The 12044-nt window shown below is 45.9% G+C and overlaps 1 protein-coding gene across 1 annotated transcript in view; it reads left to right on the top strand.

Annotated features, from left to right (window-relative positions):
* CDHR1 (cadherin related family member 1) overlaps positions 1-12044 on the top strand; it is a 366668-nt gene that overhangs the window by 137145 nt on the left and 217479 nt on the right.

Raw genomic sequence — 12044 nt, 5'->3', positions numbered from 1 at the left:
GCGGTATGGTGACGCTAATAATGGCGTCATCACCACTCACCATCTTGGTGGAGTCCTCAAAGTTTTGGAGGATGGTACATAGGTCGGACATCCATCTCCACTCCTCAGGTGTTATGTGTGGAGTTTGACCCATTTCCCGACGGCTTAGGTGATGCAGGTACTCAACAACTGCCCTCTTCTGCTCACATATCCTGACCAACATGTGCAGAGTTGAATTCCAACGCGTGGGGACATCACACACCAGTCTGTGAGCCGGAAGATGCAAACGGCGCTGAAAGCCGGCAAGGCCGGCTGAAGCAGTAGATGACTTTCGAAAATGTGCAGACAGGCGGCGAACTTTTACCAGCAGATCAGACAGCTCTGGGTATGACTTTAGAAACCGCTGAACCATGAGGTTGAGCAATGGGCCACGCATGGAACATGTGTCAGCTGGCCTCGCCTCAAAGCCGCCACCAGGTTCCGGCCATTGTCACACACGACCTTTCCTGGCTTTAGGTTCAGAGGTGTGAGCCAGTGATCTGCCTGCTGTTTCAGAGCTGTCCACACCTCTTCTGCATTGTGGGCTTTGTCACCTATGCAGATTAGCTTCAGCACAGCCTGTTGCCGCTTCGCCGAGGCAGTGCTGCAGTGCTTCCGGCTTGGGACTGGTGTGGAGGATAAAGTGGATGAGGATGCGCAGGAGGAGGAGGAGGCTGAAGAGCATGACATTCCGGAGCTGTAGAGTGTGGGTGAAACCCTGACTGAGGTAGGGCCTGCAAACCTTGGTGTGGGAAGGACGTGTTCCGTCCCTCGCTCAGACTGGGTCCCAGCTTCCACAATATTAACCCAGTGTGCCGTCAACGAGATGTAGCAGCCTTGCCCACAAGCACTTGTCCACGTGTCTGTGGTTAGGTGGACTTTGGGTGAAACAGCGTTGTTCAGGGCACGTGTGATGTTTTGTCACACGTTGTTATGCAACGCGGGGACGGCACACCGGAAGAGATAGTGGCGGCTGGGGACCGAGTAACGTGGGACAGCTGCCGCCATCAGGTCGCTGAATGCTTCTGTCTCCACCAGCCTAAAAGGCAACATTTCCAGCGCAAGCAGTCGCGAAATGTTAGCATTTAGAACTGTGGCATGTGGGGCGTTGGCAGTGTATTTGCGCCTGCGTTCAAAGGTTTGCTGAATGGATAACTGAATGCTGCGCTGGGACAAGGACATGCTTGATGATGGTGTTATTTCTGCGTAGGCAACTGCAGGTGAAGGACCGGAGGAGGCTTGTTCGCAGGCAGCATGGACAGGGGATTGGCTCGCATGCACAACAAGCGAAGACGTAGCAGTGACATCAGCAAGCACTGCTCCTCGACTCTGTTGTACTTCCCACAAAGTCGGGTGCTTGGCTGACATGTGCCTGATCATGCTGGTGGTGGTCAGGCTGCTAGTTTTGGTACCCCTGCTGATGCTGGCATGGCAGGTGTTGCAAATGGCCTTTTTAGGATCATCTGGAGCCAACTTAAAAAACTGCCAGACTCGGGAAGACCTAACATTTGTACAAGCACCTTGTGTCGTGTTGTTGTTCCGGGGAACGGTTGCCTGACTTCTGCCTGGAGCCACCACCCTGCTTCTTACTGCCTGTTGGGATGCTACGCCTCCCTCCCCCTGTGCACTGCTGTCCTCGCTCTGCATATCCTCCTGCCAGGTTGGGTCAGTTACTGGATCATCCACCACGTCGTCTTCCTCTTCCGCACCCTGCTCCTCCTCCTGACTTCCTGACAATTGTGTCTCATCATCGTCCACCCCTTGTTGAGACACGTTGCCAACTTCATGAGAACGTGGCTGCTCAAATATTTGGGCATCTGTACATACGATCTCCTCATGACCCACTTCAACATGAGCTGGCGAGAGGCCAGAATGTGCAAATGGAAACGTGAACAGCTCTTCCGAGTGTCCAAGTGTGGGATCAGTAATGTCCGAGGACGTGTACTCAGCCTTGTGGTAGGAAGGAGGATCAGGTTCTGAAATGTGCGGTGCAGTATCACGGCTACTGACACTTGACCGTGTGGAAGACAGAGTGTTTGTGGTGGTGCCAATCTGATTGGAAGCATTATCCGCTATCCAACTAACAACCTGTTGACACTGGTCTTGGTTCAAGAGTGGTGTACTGCTGCGGTCCCCAAGAATTTGGGACAGGACGTGCGAGCGACTAGATGTGGCCCTTTGTTGTGGCGAAATTAGAGCTTGCCCACGACCTCGGCCTCTGCCTGCACCACCATCACGTCCACTTCCTTGTTGCTTGCCAACGCCCTTGCGCATTTTGCAATGCTGTGCTGACGTGTATTCACTAGACTTGTGCGTTATATCCAAGTTTGTGCAAATCGTGCACCTGTACGCTGCCACCGACAGGCACACACGTGCGGTTTTTAAATGCAAGCACGGACGCACTAAGAACCTAACTGGTTTTTAGGAGCGACAATTACTGAGAAGTCTGACACTATCAGACACTGCCGACTGACGTGTATTATACACTAGACTTGTGCGTTATATAATAGTTTGCAAATCGTGCACCTGTACGCTGCCACCGACAGGCACACACGTGCGGTTTTTAAATGCAAGCACGGACACACTAAGAACCTAACAGGTTTTTAGGAGCGACAATTACTGAGAAGTCTGACACTATCTGGACTGTTTTAGACTGTGTACACCAGCCCCAGATATGATGAAGGCTGGTATACGGTCACCACTAGGAATGGCTATATACCCTGCCTGCCTGCCTGCCTGCCTGTATACTGCTACAATAGTCCTGACAAGGACTCTTCTGGTCACTAGCCTGTATTCCGACCTGGCTATACCCTGCCTGTATACAGCAACAATAGTCCTGAGAAGGACTCTGCTACTGTACTCCGACCTGGCTATACCCTGCCTGCCTGTATACAACTATAATAGTCCTGAGAAGGACTTCTGGTCACACTGTTTGCAGCCCTGATACGGAAATAGCTATAAAGGGCCGCAAACCTTTCCCTGAAGCAGCAACACTCTCCCTGCACTCACTGTCTGGATGGCTGTGTGCAGAGCACAGCGCGCCCGCCGGTATAAAGGCTCGGTCACGCTGTGCGGGCCGGCCAATCACTGCAATTCCACAACTAACAGGGCTGTGGGATTGCAGTGGTCTGCCAGCCAATCCCTGCATGATGGCTGGCTCTCAAAAGAGCGCCAACATGCAGGGATGAAGACCACGAGTACAGCACGAGTATCGCGAGATTACTCGGTCCCCGCCGAGTAGCCCGAGTACAGTGATACTCGTGCGAGTACCGAGTAGTAACAAGCATACTCGCTCATCACTAGTGAGCACGTGAAAGTTTGGTTCGGCAGCTCCCACCACCGGACTTTAGATAACGTTTGGTTTTGAACCCGAACTTAACCTAAACCCCAATAGAAATCACTACTTGAGCAGTTCAAATCTCCATCCACAGGCAGCCAGCCATAAACAGATCACTTCTAGGGGTGGATAGGCAGGGTTTCTCTAGGTATTTTTTTTTTGTTCAATCTTGCTGTTGTTATCCCCAGTGCGAGCTGTTAAAACACTGCAAGTCGCTCGTTCTGGGCTGAGCACCGAGCGTACCTGAGCACAGTGTTGCTTGCTTAAGTGGTTTGCATTTGTAAAGCACCTAATCTCCGAACCAGAACTCGTTTTGTTTTTTTTTTGTTTTTTTAAAGTCTGTGTTTGGTACAAACACTGAACTTTTGGTTTGCTCATATCTATTCAGGAGTAAAGATGAGCGAACGTGGGCGTACCAATCATAGACTTTAAAAAGAAAACCAGTTCGGAGTTCGGGTGCTTTTTGTATAGTATGTAAACCACTAGCGTGAGCATCGCTGTGTTCGGGTACCCTCGGTGCTCGGCAGGACTTCCATGGGTTTGCTCATCCTTATTCATGAGACAAATGGGTACATAGACTGAATAGTCTGGCATGTGATTGGGTGTGCCAGCTGTGGTATGTTTACTACAACATTGAGCATTCAGTGAATTAAAACCCACAATCATGTTTGATATTTTAAATGTGTAAATAAGTATTTATTACAATGTTTATTATAAGCAATGTACTGTACAATGAACCAGGCGTAACTAGAGTGAGATGGGCCCCAGTGCAAGATTTGGACTTTCCCCACCCCTTCCATGTTGGTCAGATATATGTGCCATTGTAACATTTTAAATCCTGGAAAGTTATTCTTGTTGCCCCCCATTATGTAGTAGTGTCCCCGTCCTGTAATAATGTGCCCCAACCTTGGCCCCTTCCTATTCTATATGTTTTCCATCCTGGTGTATATGACACACCCACCAGAGCCGTGGGGCACTCGGAACGGGACCGCGGTTCTGTTTGGGAGGTCACGGCGACAGGGGTCCAATTCCATGACCCTGGCGGTGTTGTTTAAATGAGTGGGGGATATATACACGGGATGATCCGTGACGCCACCTGTGGTATGCGGCAAGATAAGTGCCGCCGCTGCTATTCAGTTCCTTTGGGGTCGGGGGTGATGCAGCTGAGTTGGTATAGCTCTCCACAGGTAGAGCTAGGCCCCAGGCCTGGAAAATAGGTGATAGAGTCTATGGTGTGGAGATGTAATGGCGGGGTGCAGGGCCAGAGGTGCATCAAACACTGGGCAACACAGGAATGCAGTCACAATTTCTTTACTCACAGTTAATAGTTCCAGGTTACCACGACTAGTCAGATGCTGCCCTTGGAGTGCTGGGTCTTACTGTGATGGGCTCCAGCTGATCCCTGGGTAGTTCAGAGGCACAATCCAGTACACCCTTCCAGGTCATCTTCCTGCGCTGGTCTCTCTTGCCTGCCACGTGCCTCACACACAGTGCCCTGAACCGGTGTCCATGGATCCCTTTTATGGGTGGCTTTCCTGCCTTCTACTTGGTCCTATGTGGTCACCTTTTCAGCCAGTTATGTGCAGTGGTGGCTTCGGTACTTGAAGTAAGCTCAGCTTCTGGTTTACTAGCTGAGCCTGGTGGTTCTCCACTAGTTTAGGGACCGATTCCCCATTTTAACCAAATCCCTCCACACCGGTATACTGGCTGTGGATACAAGCCCACGGGTGGATGGCTCACTTCCCGTAGCTTTAAGACTCCTTCTTTTCTGATCCTGGGATGAGCTGCTCCAGCTCCAGACCCCAGGAACTTTCCCCTCGGCGTCTTCTTCCTGACTGACTAACGTTCTACAGTCTGCTCCACTTAACTAAGCCTCACCTCCAGACTGGCTTTGGGACTGTGCTTTTACTAAGGTGCAACTCGCCCTAACCACGGCCTAATGGAGTGTCGCTAAATTAAGAGTATGTCTGTCTGTGTGTTCAATGGCTTGTGGCTTCCTGCTTACCCAGGAATGGGGTACCACACCTCTGGCTGAGGTGCTTTACCTCTGTGGCGACTGGACCCTCAGGGGTGCCTCATATATGTACCCTATCCTGGTATACAGTCCCTGACAGAAATTCTGTCGCTTATCCATGTTATGTAAATAAAAGCTTATAACCTGACTTTAAATTCATCCATTGGTTTCATAAATTACTTTTTTGAAAGCTGAAACCCTCCTAAATTTGGTTTAGGTTATGAAAATAAAGTTCCTGCAAAGCTGATCATTTAATGAACACAGAAAGGTAAGATTTTAGCAAGCCAAACGTTTTGTCGCCTTTTCATATAATGCACCCAATCCTAGTTTACATCCTCACCTGTGCTCACTAAATGATCGGTTAATTAGTGGGTGTATATAAAAAGAAACCCAGCACCCCAGACCTTCACTTGAACTGCAACTTGACCTCTGACAACATGCCAAAAATCCACCCTGCGACCAAAGCCTTGATTATCAAGAGGCTGAAGAACAGATCCACTGCAGAGAAGGCTGGCACCTTTAATGTGTCTCAGGGTCAAGTACAAAGAATTAAAAAAAGATTTGTAGAGACTGGAGATGTTTTTGACAAGCCCAGGTCCATTCAGACCCCGCAAGACAACTGCTCAGGAGTAACATTTGTTGGTTAGAAAATCCAAAGCCAGCCTATCTTCCACTGCAGTAGAGCTCCAAAAGGCCTGGTCACCTCAAGTCCATGTGTCAACTAGAACAGTTTGTAGGATTTTGTCTTGAAATGACCTCCATGGTCGAATCAGTGCCCAGAAGCCAGCACTAAACAAAAGCCAATTAAAAAACCGTGGGGAATTTGCCAAGTCTCACAGCCTGCTAAAGAGATGGACGCTGGAAAAGCGGCAGAAGGTAGATTTCTCTGATGAATCTTCAGTTGAATTACACCACAGCCGTTGCAAATACTGCAGTAAACCTACTGGAGCCTGTTTGGATCCAGAAAACAGTTCAGTTTGGTGGTGGAAAGATCATGGTCTGGGGTTACAGTCAGTATGGAGGTGTGCAAAACATTTGCAAGGTGGAAGGCAATATCAATAGCGTAAAATATCAAGAAGTATTCGCTACCTCTTACATTCCCAATCATAAAAGGGGTCAAATTCTGCAGCAGGATGATGCTCCAACTTATATATCCATCTCTACAACAAAGTTCCTCCTGGCAAAAAAGATCAAGGTGCTCAAGGACTGGCCAGCCCAATCATCAGACAGGAACATCATTGAGCATGTTTGGGGTAGGATGAAACAGAAAGCTTGGAAGACAAAACCAAAGAATCTAGATGAACTCTGGGAGGCATGTAAGACTGCATTCTTTGCTATTCCTTATGACTTCATCAATAAAGTGTATGAATCATTGTTGAACTGCATGGATGCAGTCCTTCAAGCTCATGGAAGTCACACAAAATATTAAACATGGCTCTAATATCACCACAATTTCATTCCCCAATGTTATGCAACATATGTCTGTATTAGAAGTTAATTATTTGTTTGAATTTCACATTACTTTCTGTGGGCGACAAAACTTTTGTCTTGCCAAAATCTGACCTTTCTGTGTTTATTAAATGATCAATATTTCAGCTTTGCAGCAACTTTATTTTCATAACCTAAACCAAATTTGGAGGGTTTCAGCTTTCAAAAGAGTAATTTATGAAACCAATGGATGAATTTTTAAAGTCAGGGTTTAAGCTTTTATTTACATAACGTGGTTAAGCGACAGAACTTCTGTCAGGGACTGTATATATGTCCCCATCCTGGGCCCCTTTCTGGTATATATGTCCTCCGTTCTGCCGCTATTTTCTAACACATAAAAAGAAAACATTTTTCTTATATTACCCTGCTCCCACAATGTTCAACTTCCTTTTCTGTATCCTGAGGTAAAGCTGTGTAGAGAAAAAGCACAATAGGGTCTTACCCGGTATATATCCGGGGGAAAATAAAAGGAATACACTCACCTCAAGGAGTTGTGACAGTCACAACTCCTATGAAGCTTATGTTGCTGGCATGAAATCTGCTGCAGCCCTCGTGGTTGATAACAGAGAACAATAGAGAAGGGGTTTATGCCGCGCTGTTCATCAGGAAGGAGGACAGAGAGATGATCAATGTTCCTTTATTGTAGCTTCTGTCTACGCATTTCAGGAGCTCTGCTCCCTTCATCAGGACAGCAGCACAAAAACAACATATCTGCAGTTGATCTAAAGATCGCAGCATAAATACAACATAGAGAAAAGAAAAAAAAAGTCAAACCACGCCCAAAATAAAGGAACATTGATCATCTCTCTGTCCTACCTGATGAACAGCGCGGCATAAACCCCTTCTCTATTGTTCTCTGTTTTCTATATCCTGTACATAGTCTGGCAGTTGATTTCAGTGTGCCTGGTACGGGTGACGATGCATGTTGTCATTGCTTTGCACCTATGGCTGGCACACAGGCACAGGTGGGTCTCTGAGCCGCAGTGCATTTCTGCTAAATGTGCATCATATCCAACTAAAATTGGCACTGGCATTGGCGGGCCCACTTCCCTCATGGGCCCCGTTGTGGTCATACCCTCTGCAACTTTGATCGTTATGCCCCTACAATGAACCAAAGAGAAGGTTTATTTCTGATGTCATTACAAGATGTGATTCATCAGCAGCCACTTGATTTGATTTGTTCATTCCCCTTTCTACACCAACAACTAATCTTTCTATGATTTACTCAGAGGTTTATCTAGGCTTTCTGGAACCCAGGGCAAGAATTCTGTTTGGTGCCCCCTCCCGCAGTTTGAGTAGTCATCACGTGACTGCTGCTAGCAACCGAGAAAGATTGGCGCACATTTCAGCTGATTTATACAGCTGATATGTGTGCCTGCCAGGCAAGAGTGGAATCGTTAGCCACCTGTGCCTTTTAACCCCTTAAATGGTGCTCTCAATATGTGACAGAGCCGTAATAACCTCAATTGCGCTGAAACTTTACTTACAGGCCAATACGGGAAGTTACGTGACGTGAGTAGCACAGGGTCTTGTGATTACTCCTGTGCTCACATAACTAAAGTCAGATAAACAAACAGCCGAGTAATGGCTGTTACAAGAGATGTTCATTTCTCCCAGTCAGAGCGGTGCAGCTCTGATCGGGAGAAATGAATGAGCGATCAGACTGATGATCGTTATAGTCCCCTAGAAGACCTAGTAAAATAAAAAAAGTTTAAAAAAAGTTTTAAAAAAACAAAAAAAATAAAAAACCTAAAAGTTCAAATCATCCCCCCTTTCGCCCCATTAAAAATTAAAGGGTTAAAAAAATAAAAAATAGACACACATTTGGTATTGCCGCGTTCAGAAACAGCCGATCTATCAAAATGTAAAATCAATTAAGCTGATCAGTAAACAACGTAGCGGCAAAAAAATTCCAAACGCCAAAATTAGGTTTTTTTGGTCACCCCAAATTTTGCGCAAAATGCAATGACAGGCGATCAAAAAATAGCATCTGTGCAAAAATGGTGCAGTTAAAAACGTCAGCTCGAGACACAAAAAAGTAGCCATCATTGAGCCATAGATCCTGAAAAATGAAAATGCTATGTGTCGCGGAAAATGGTGCAAAGAGTATGCCACTTTTTTTCGGACAAACTTCTGATTTTTTTTAACCCCTTAGATAAAAGTAAACTTATACATATTTGGTGTCTACAAACTCACACTGACCTGCGGCATCACACTGATACATCAGTTTTACTATATAGTGAACACTGAATAAAATATCTCAAAAACAAAAGTGCAATCACACTTTTTTTGCAATTTTTCCGTATTTGGATTTTTTTGCCATTTTACAGTACATTATATGGTAAAACTCTTGGATTTAATTAAAAGTACAGCTTGTTCCGCAAAACATCAGCCCTAACATGTCCATATTGACTGAAAAATAAAAAGTTACGTCTCTCGGAAGAATGGAAAAAAAAAGGAAAGCTCAAAATTGGCCGATCGTGAAGGGGTTAAATGGGTTGTCTTGGTTTATGATAGTCTGCAGTTACTCTAGGTGACTGCAGACTTCTGCATTCTCAGAAAGTTTGCTCTGCACACTTTTTTAGGATTTTCCCATGCCAGTGGCAAGAGTGGACAGTCATATGAGCACATCCACCTCATTGATTTGAATAGGAGCAGAGCCAGAAATTTAGCAGTCCGGCCGTCTGCTACTGCAGCCGGTACCTAGAACAACCGATTGACAGGGGGGCTGGACCTCGTCCGATCAGACATTGATGACCTATCCTAAGGAAAGGTCATCAGTGTTACAGTAAAGGGCAACCTCTTTAATATAGCCATGTATAACACAATCTTACAAGTTATGAATTGTATCTTGTGTACAGGAACAGAACTAATAACAGCACAGGTATAGAATCACCAGAACCATCAGAGGTACAGAGATACATAATTAGAACCACTATCAGTACAGAAATTCATCACTAGAACCACCAACAGTACAGAAATACATCCATACAACCCCATCAGTACAGAAACTCAGTAGTAAAACCCCCATCAGTACAGAAATACATCACCAGAACCACCATCAATATATGGTACATCAATTGTAATGTAAGGTCAGACCCATATACGTTTTTATTGCGTGAACTCACAACTTTCAGTACATCCTTAACAATGGTAAGGAAATACAACCATGAAATTGCGGTCATACAGGAACCACAGTACAGAATTAGTCAGTATCACAAATAATCATTTACATTCAGGTATCGTATCGATGAAGTTGTCTCTGATCCAAGTCATCTCTTTCTTTACTTCATCTTGTCCAGATACCATGATGACTTTTTACATTCACAGCTTTTTTCTGCAAACTTCCATCTTCTCCAGTCTTCTGCAGCACATTCCGACAAGTTACCTTTAAAAATAGCAGAATGATAATAATACTCCTATTTAAAATATCTGTCCACCATCTCTGACATACTGTGTGGCCATATACTGTGTGGTCCCCTACCCCTCTCCACATACTGTTTGCATATAAACATCCCCATTCCCTACCCTCTGTTCCCACACTGTGTGACCATATATACATCTCTTTCTCCACCCTCTCTCGTCACACTTTGTCGCTACATATACTTTCCCCCTCCCAATGTTGTGGTAATATACTGTGCTGCATATATATTCCTCCCCTCCGCCCATACTGTTGCCATATATACATTCCTCCCCTCAACCCATATGGTGGCCGCATATACATTCCTCCCCTCACCCTGTTTCCAGGCTGTGTCTGTATATACTTCCTTCATCACCTTCTGTTGTTCCTTTTCAGTGTCTTCAGCTCACACTGGAGCACTGACCACCAACATTGTTAGCTTTGCTGCCTCTGCGGTGTCGACAAGTGACGTCCGTAGTGTAATCAGCTGACCTGATAACATTGCTGATGTCGCCCTGACCCGTAAGTGCCAGCGCTCAGGGTTCATATATATTATATTCAATTGTACTTGCGTCTGAAATACATATGTACAGTTGATCTCAGGCAGCCGGTGTGCTGCAGCTTCTCTGAGTCCAGCTGTCAGCTTGATAGCTGGACTCAGAGTATAGCCGGCTCCATCTACAGGGGCAGCAAAACACAGCCACCATGGAAACTCTCAGGCCGCCAAATTAGCCAGGCCCCTGTCTGATACCCACCTTCAGGTGACTTTACCCATTTTTGCCGCTACTCCATCATGCTCTGCCAATTTGTGACTTGCCAGGGTGCTCCAGTGTTTCATGGAGTGCACCAGAGGTAAAAAATCAGTACATCTCTATGGCAGAATCGTTCTGGCCTCGTTCTGCCTCTCATAGAGATGCATTGAGAATTGAGAACTTTTGACATAATTACTGGGTTCTGGACAGTCAGAAGTTACTGTCACAAGATGACGTCTCAGGGTCATTGGTAATAGTTGAAGACGCTGGAAGGTGTGTATATGACATGGAGCAGGGGGACTAGATTTCAAGCAACAGTCCGGCTATGAAAGTTTCCCCCCACTGGAGAGGTGCTTTAAACCTGAGTACATTTCTGGAGTAAGTTAGGCTACTAAAGTGGCATAACTTTTCAAGAATTTGAAAGGCTAATGTAGCCACGCCCAAACCCGTGCATGCTACGCGTTACTGCTGTAGCTGGTTCTGAATGGCATTTAGAAGCCAAATGTTGCCATAATTTTTAGCATTTTTCGAGGTGCACAAAAAAATTGCAAATTTTCAAAATATTTTATGCCAGAATTCTAGCATAACCACTTTAATGAGGCCCAAAACCAAAAATGTATGCACTATGAAAAGATAGAATAAATAACGCATAGAGAAATATATCTGAGACACTTCAAATTCAGGTTCTTAAAGGGAACCTGTAACCAGTTTTTTGACTATTAAACCAAAGGTGTCACCTTCTACAGCTCCTGGGCTGCATATTATGAAGGCGCACCTCATTGCTGACCCCTCTTGCAGACCCCAAAAAGAACTTTATAAAATCCCACCGTGTTGTATGCTAATGAGCTGTGTTGGCCTAATGGGTGGGCTCTATTTCGGCTCCTGTCCCTCCTTGTGGCCTTGTTCGCCCTCCTCCTGTCATGATTGACAAGGATGGTGCCGCCGTCATCACCCCACGCTGCTGTCCTAGTCTCATGCAGGCGCAATTCTCTCTGTCCCCATTGCGGGCTGAGCATAAAAACAGTTTACTTCGCA

The sequence above is a fragment of the Anomaloglossus baeobatrachus genome, chromosome 5 (assembly GCF_048569485.1).
Source record: "Anomaloglossus baeobatrachus isolate aAnoBae1 chromosome 5, aAnoBae1.hap1, whole genome shotgun sequence".
In the NCBI taxonomy this organism is placed as follows: Eukaryota; Metazoa; Chordata; class Amphibia; order Anura; family Aromobatidae; genus Anomaloglossus; species Anomaloglossus baeobatrachus.
Note: the sequence above shows the minus strand (reverse complement) of the source record. Positions and strands in the feature narration are given on the sequence as shown.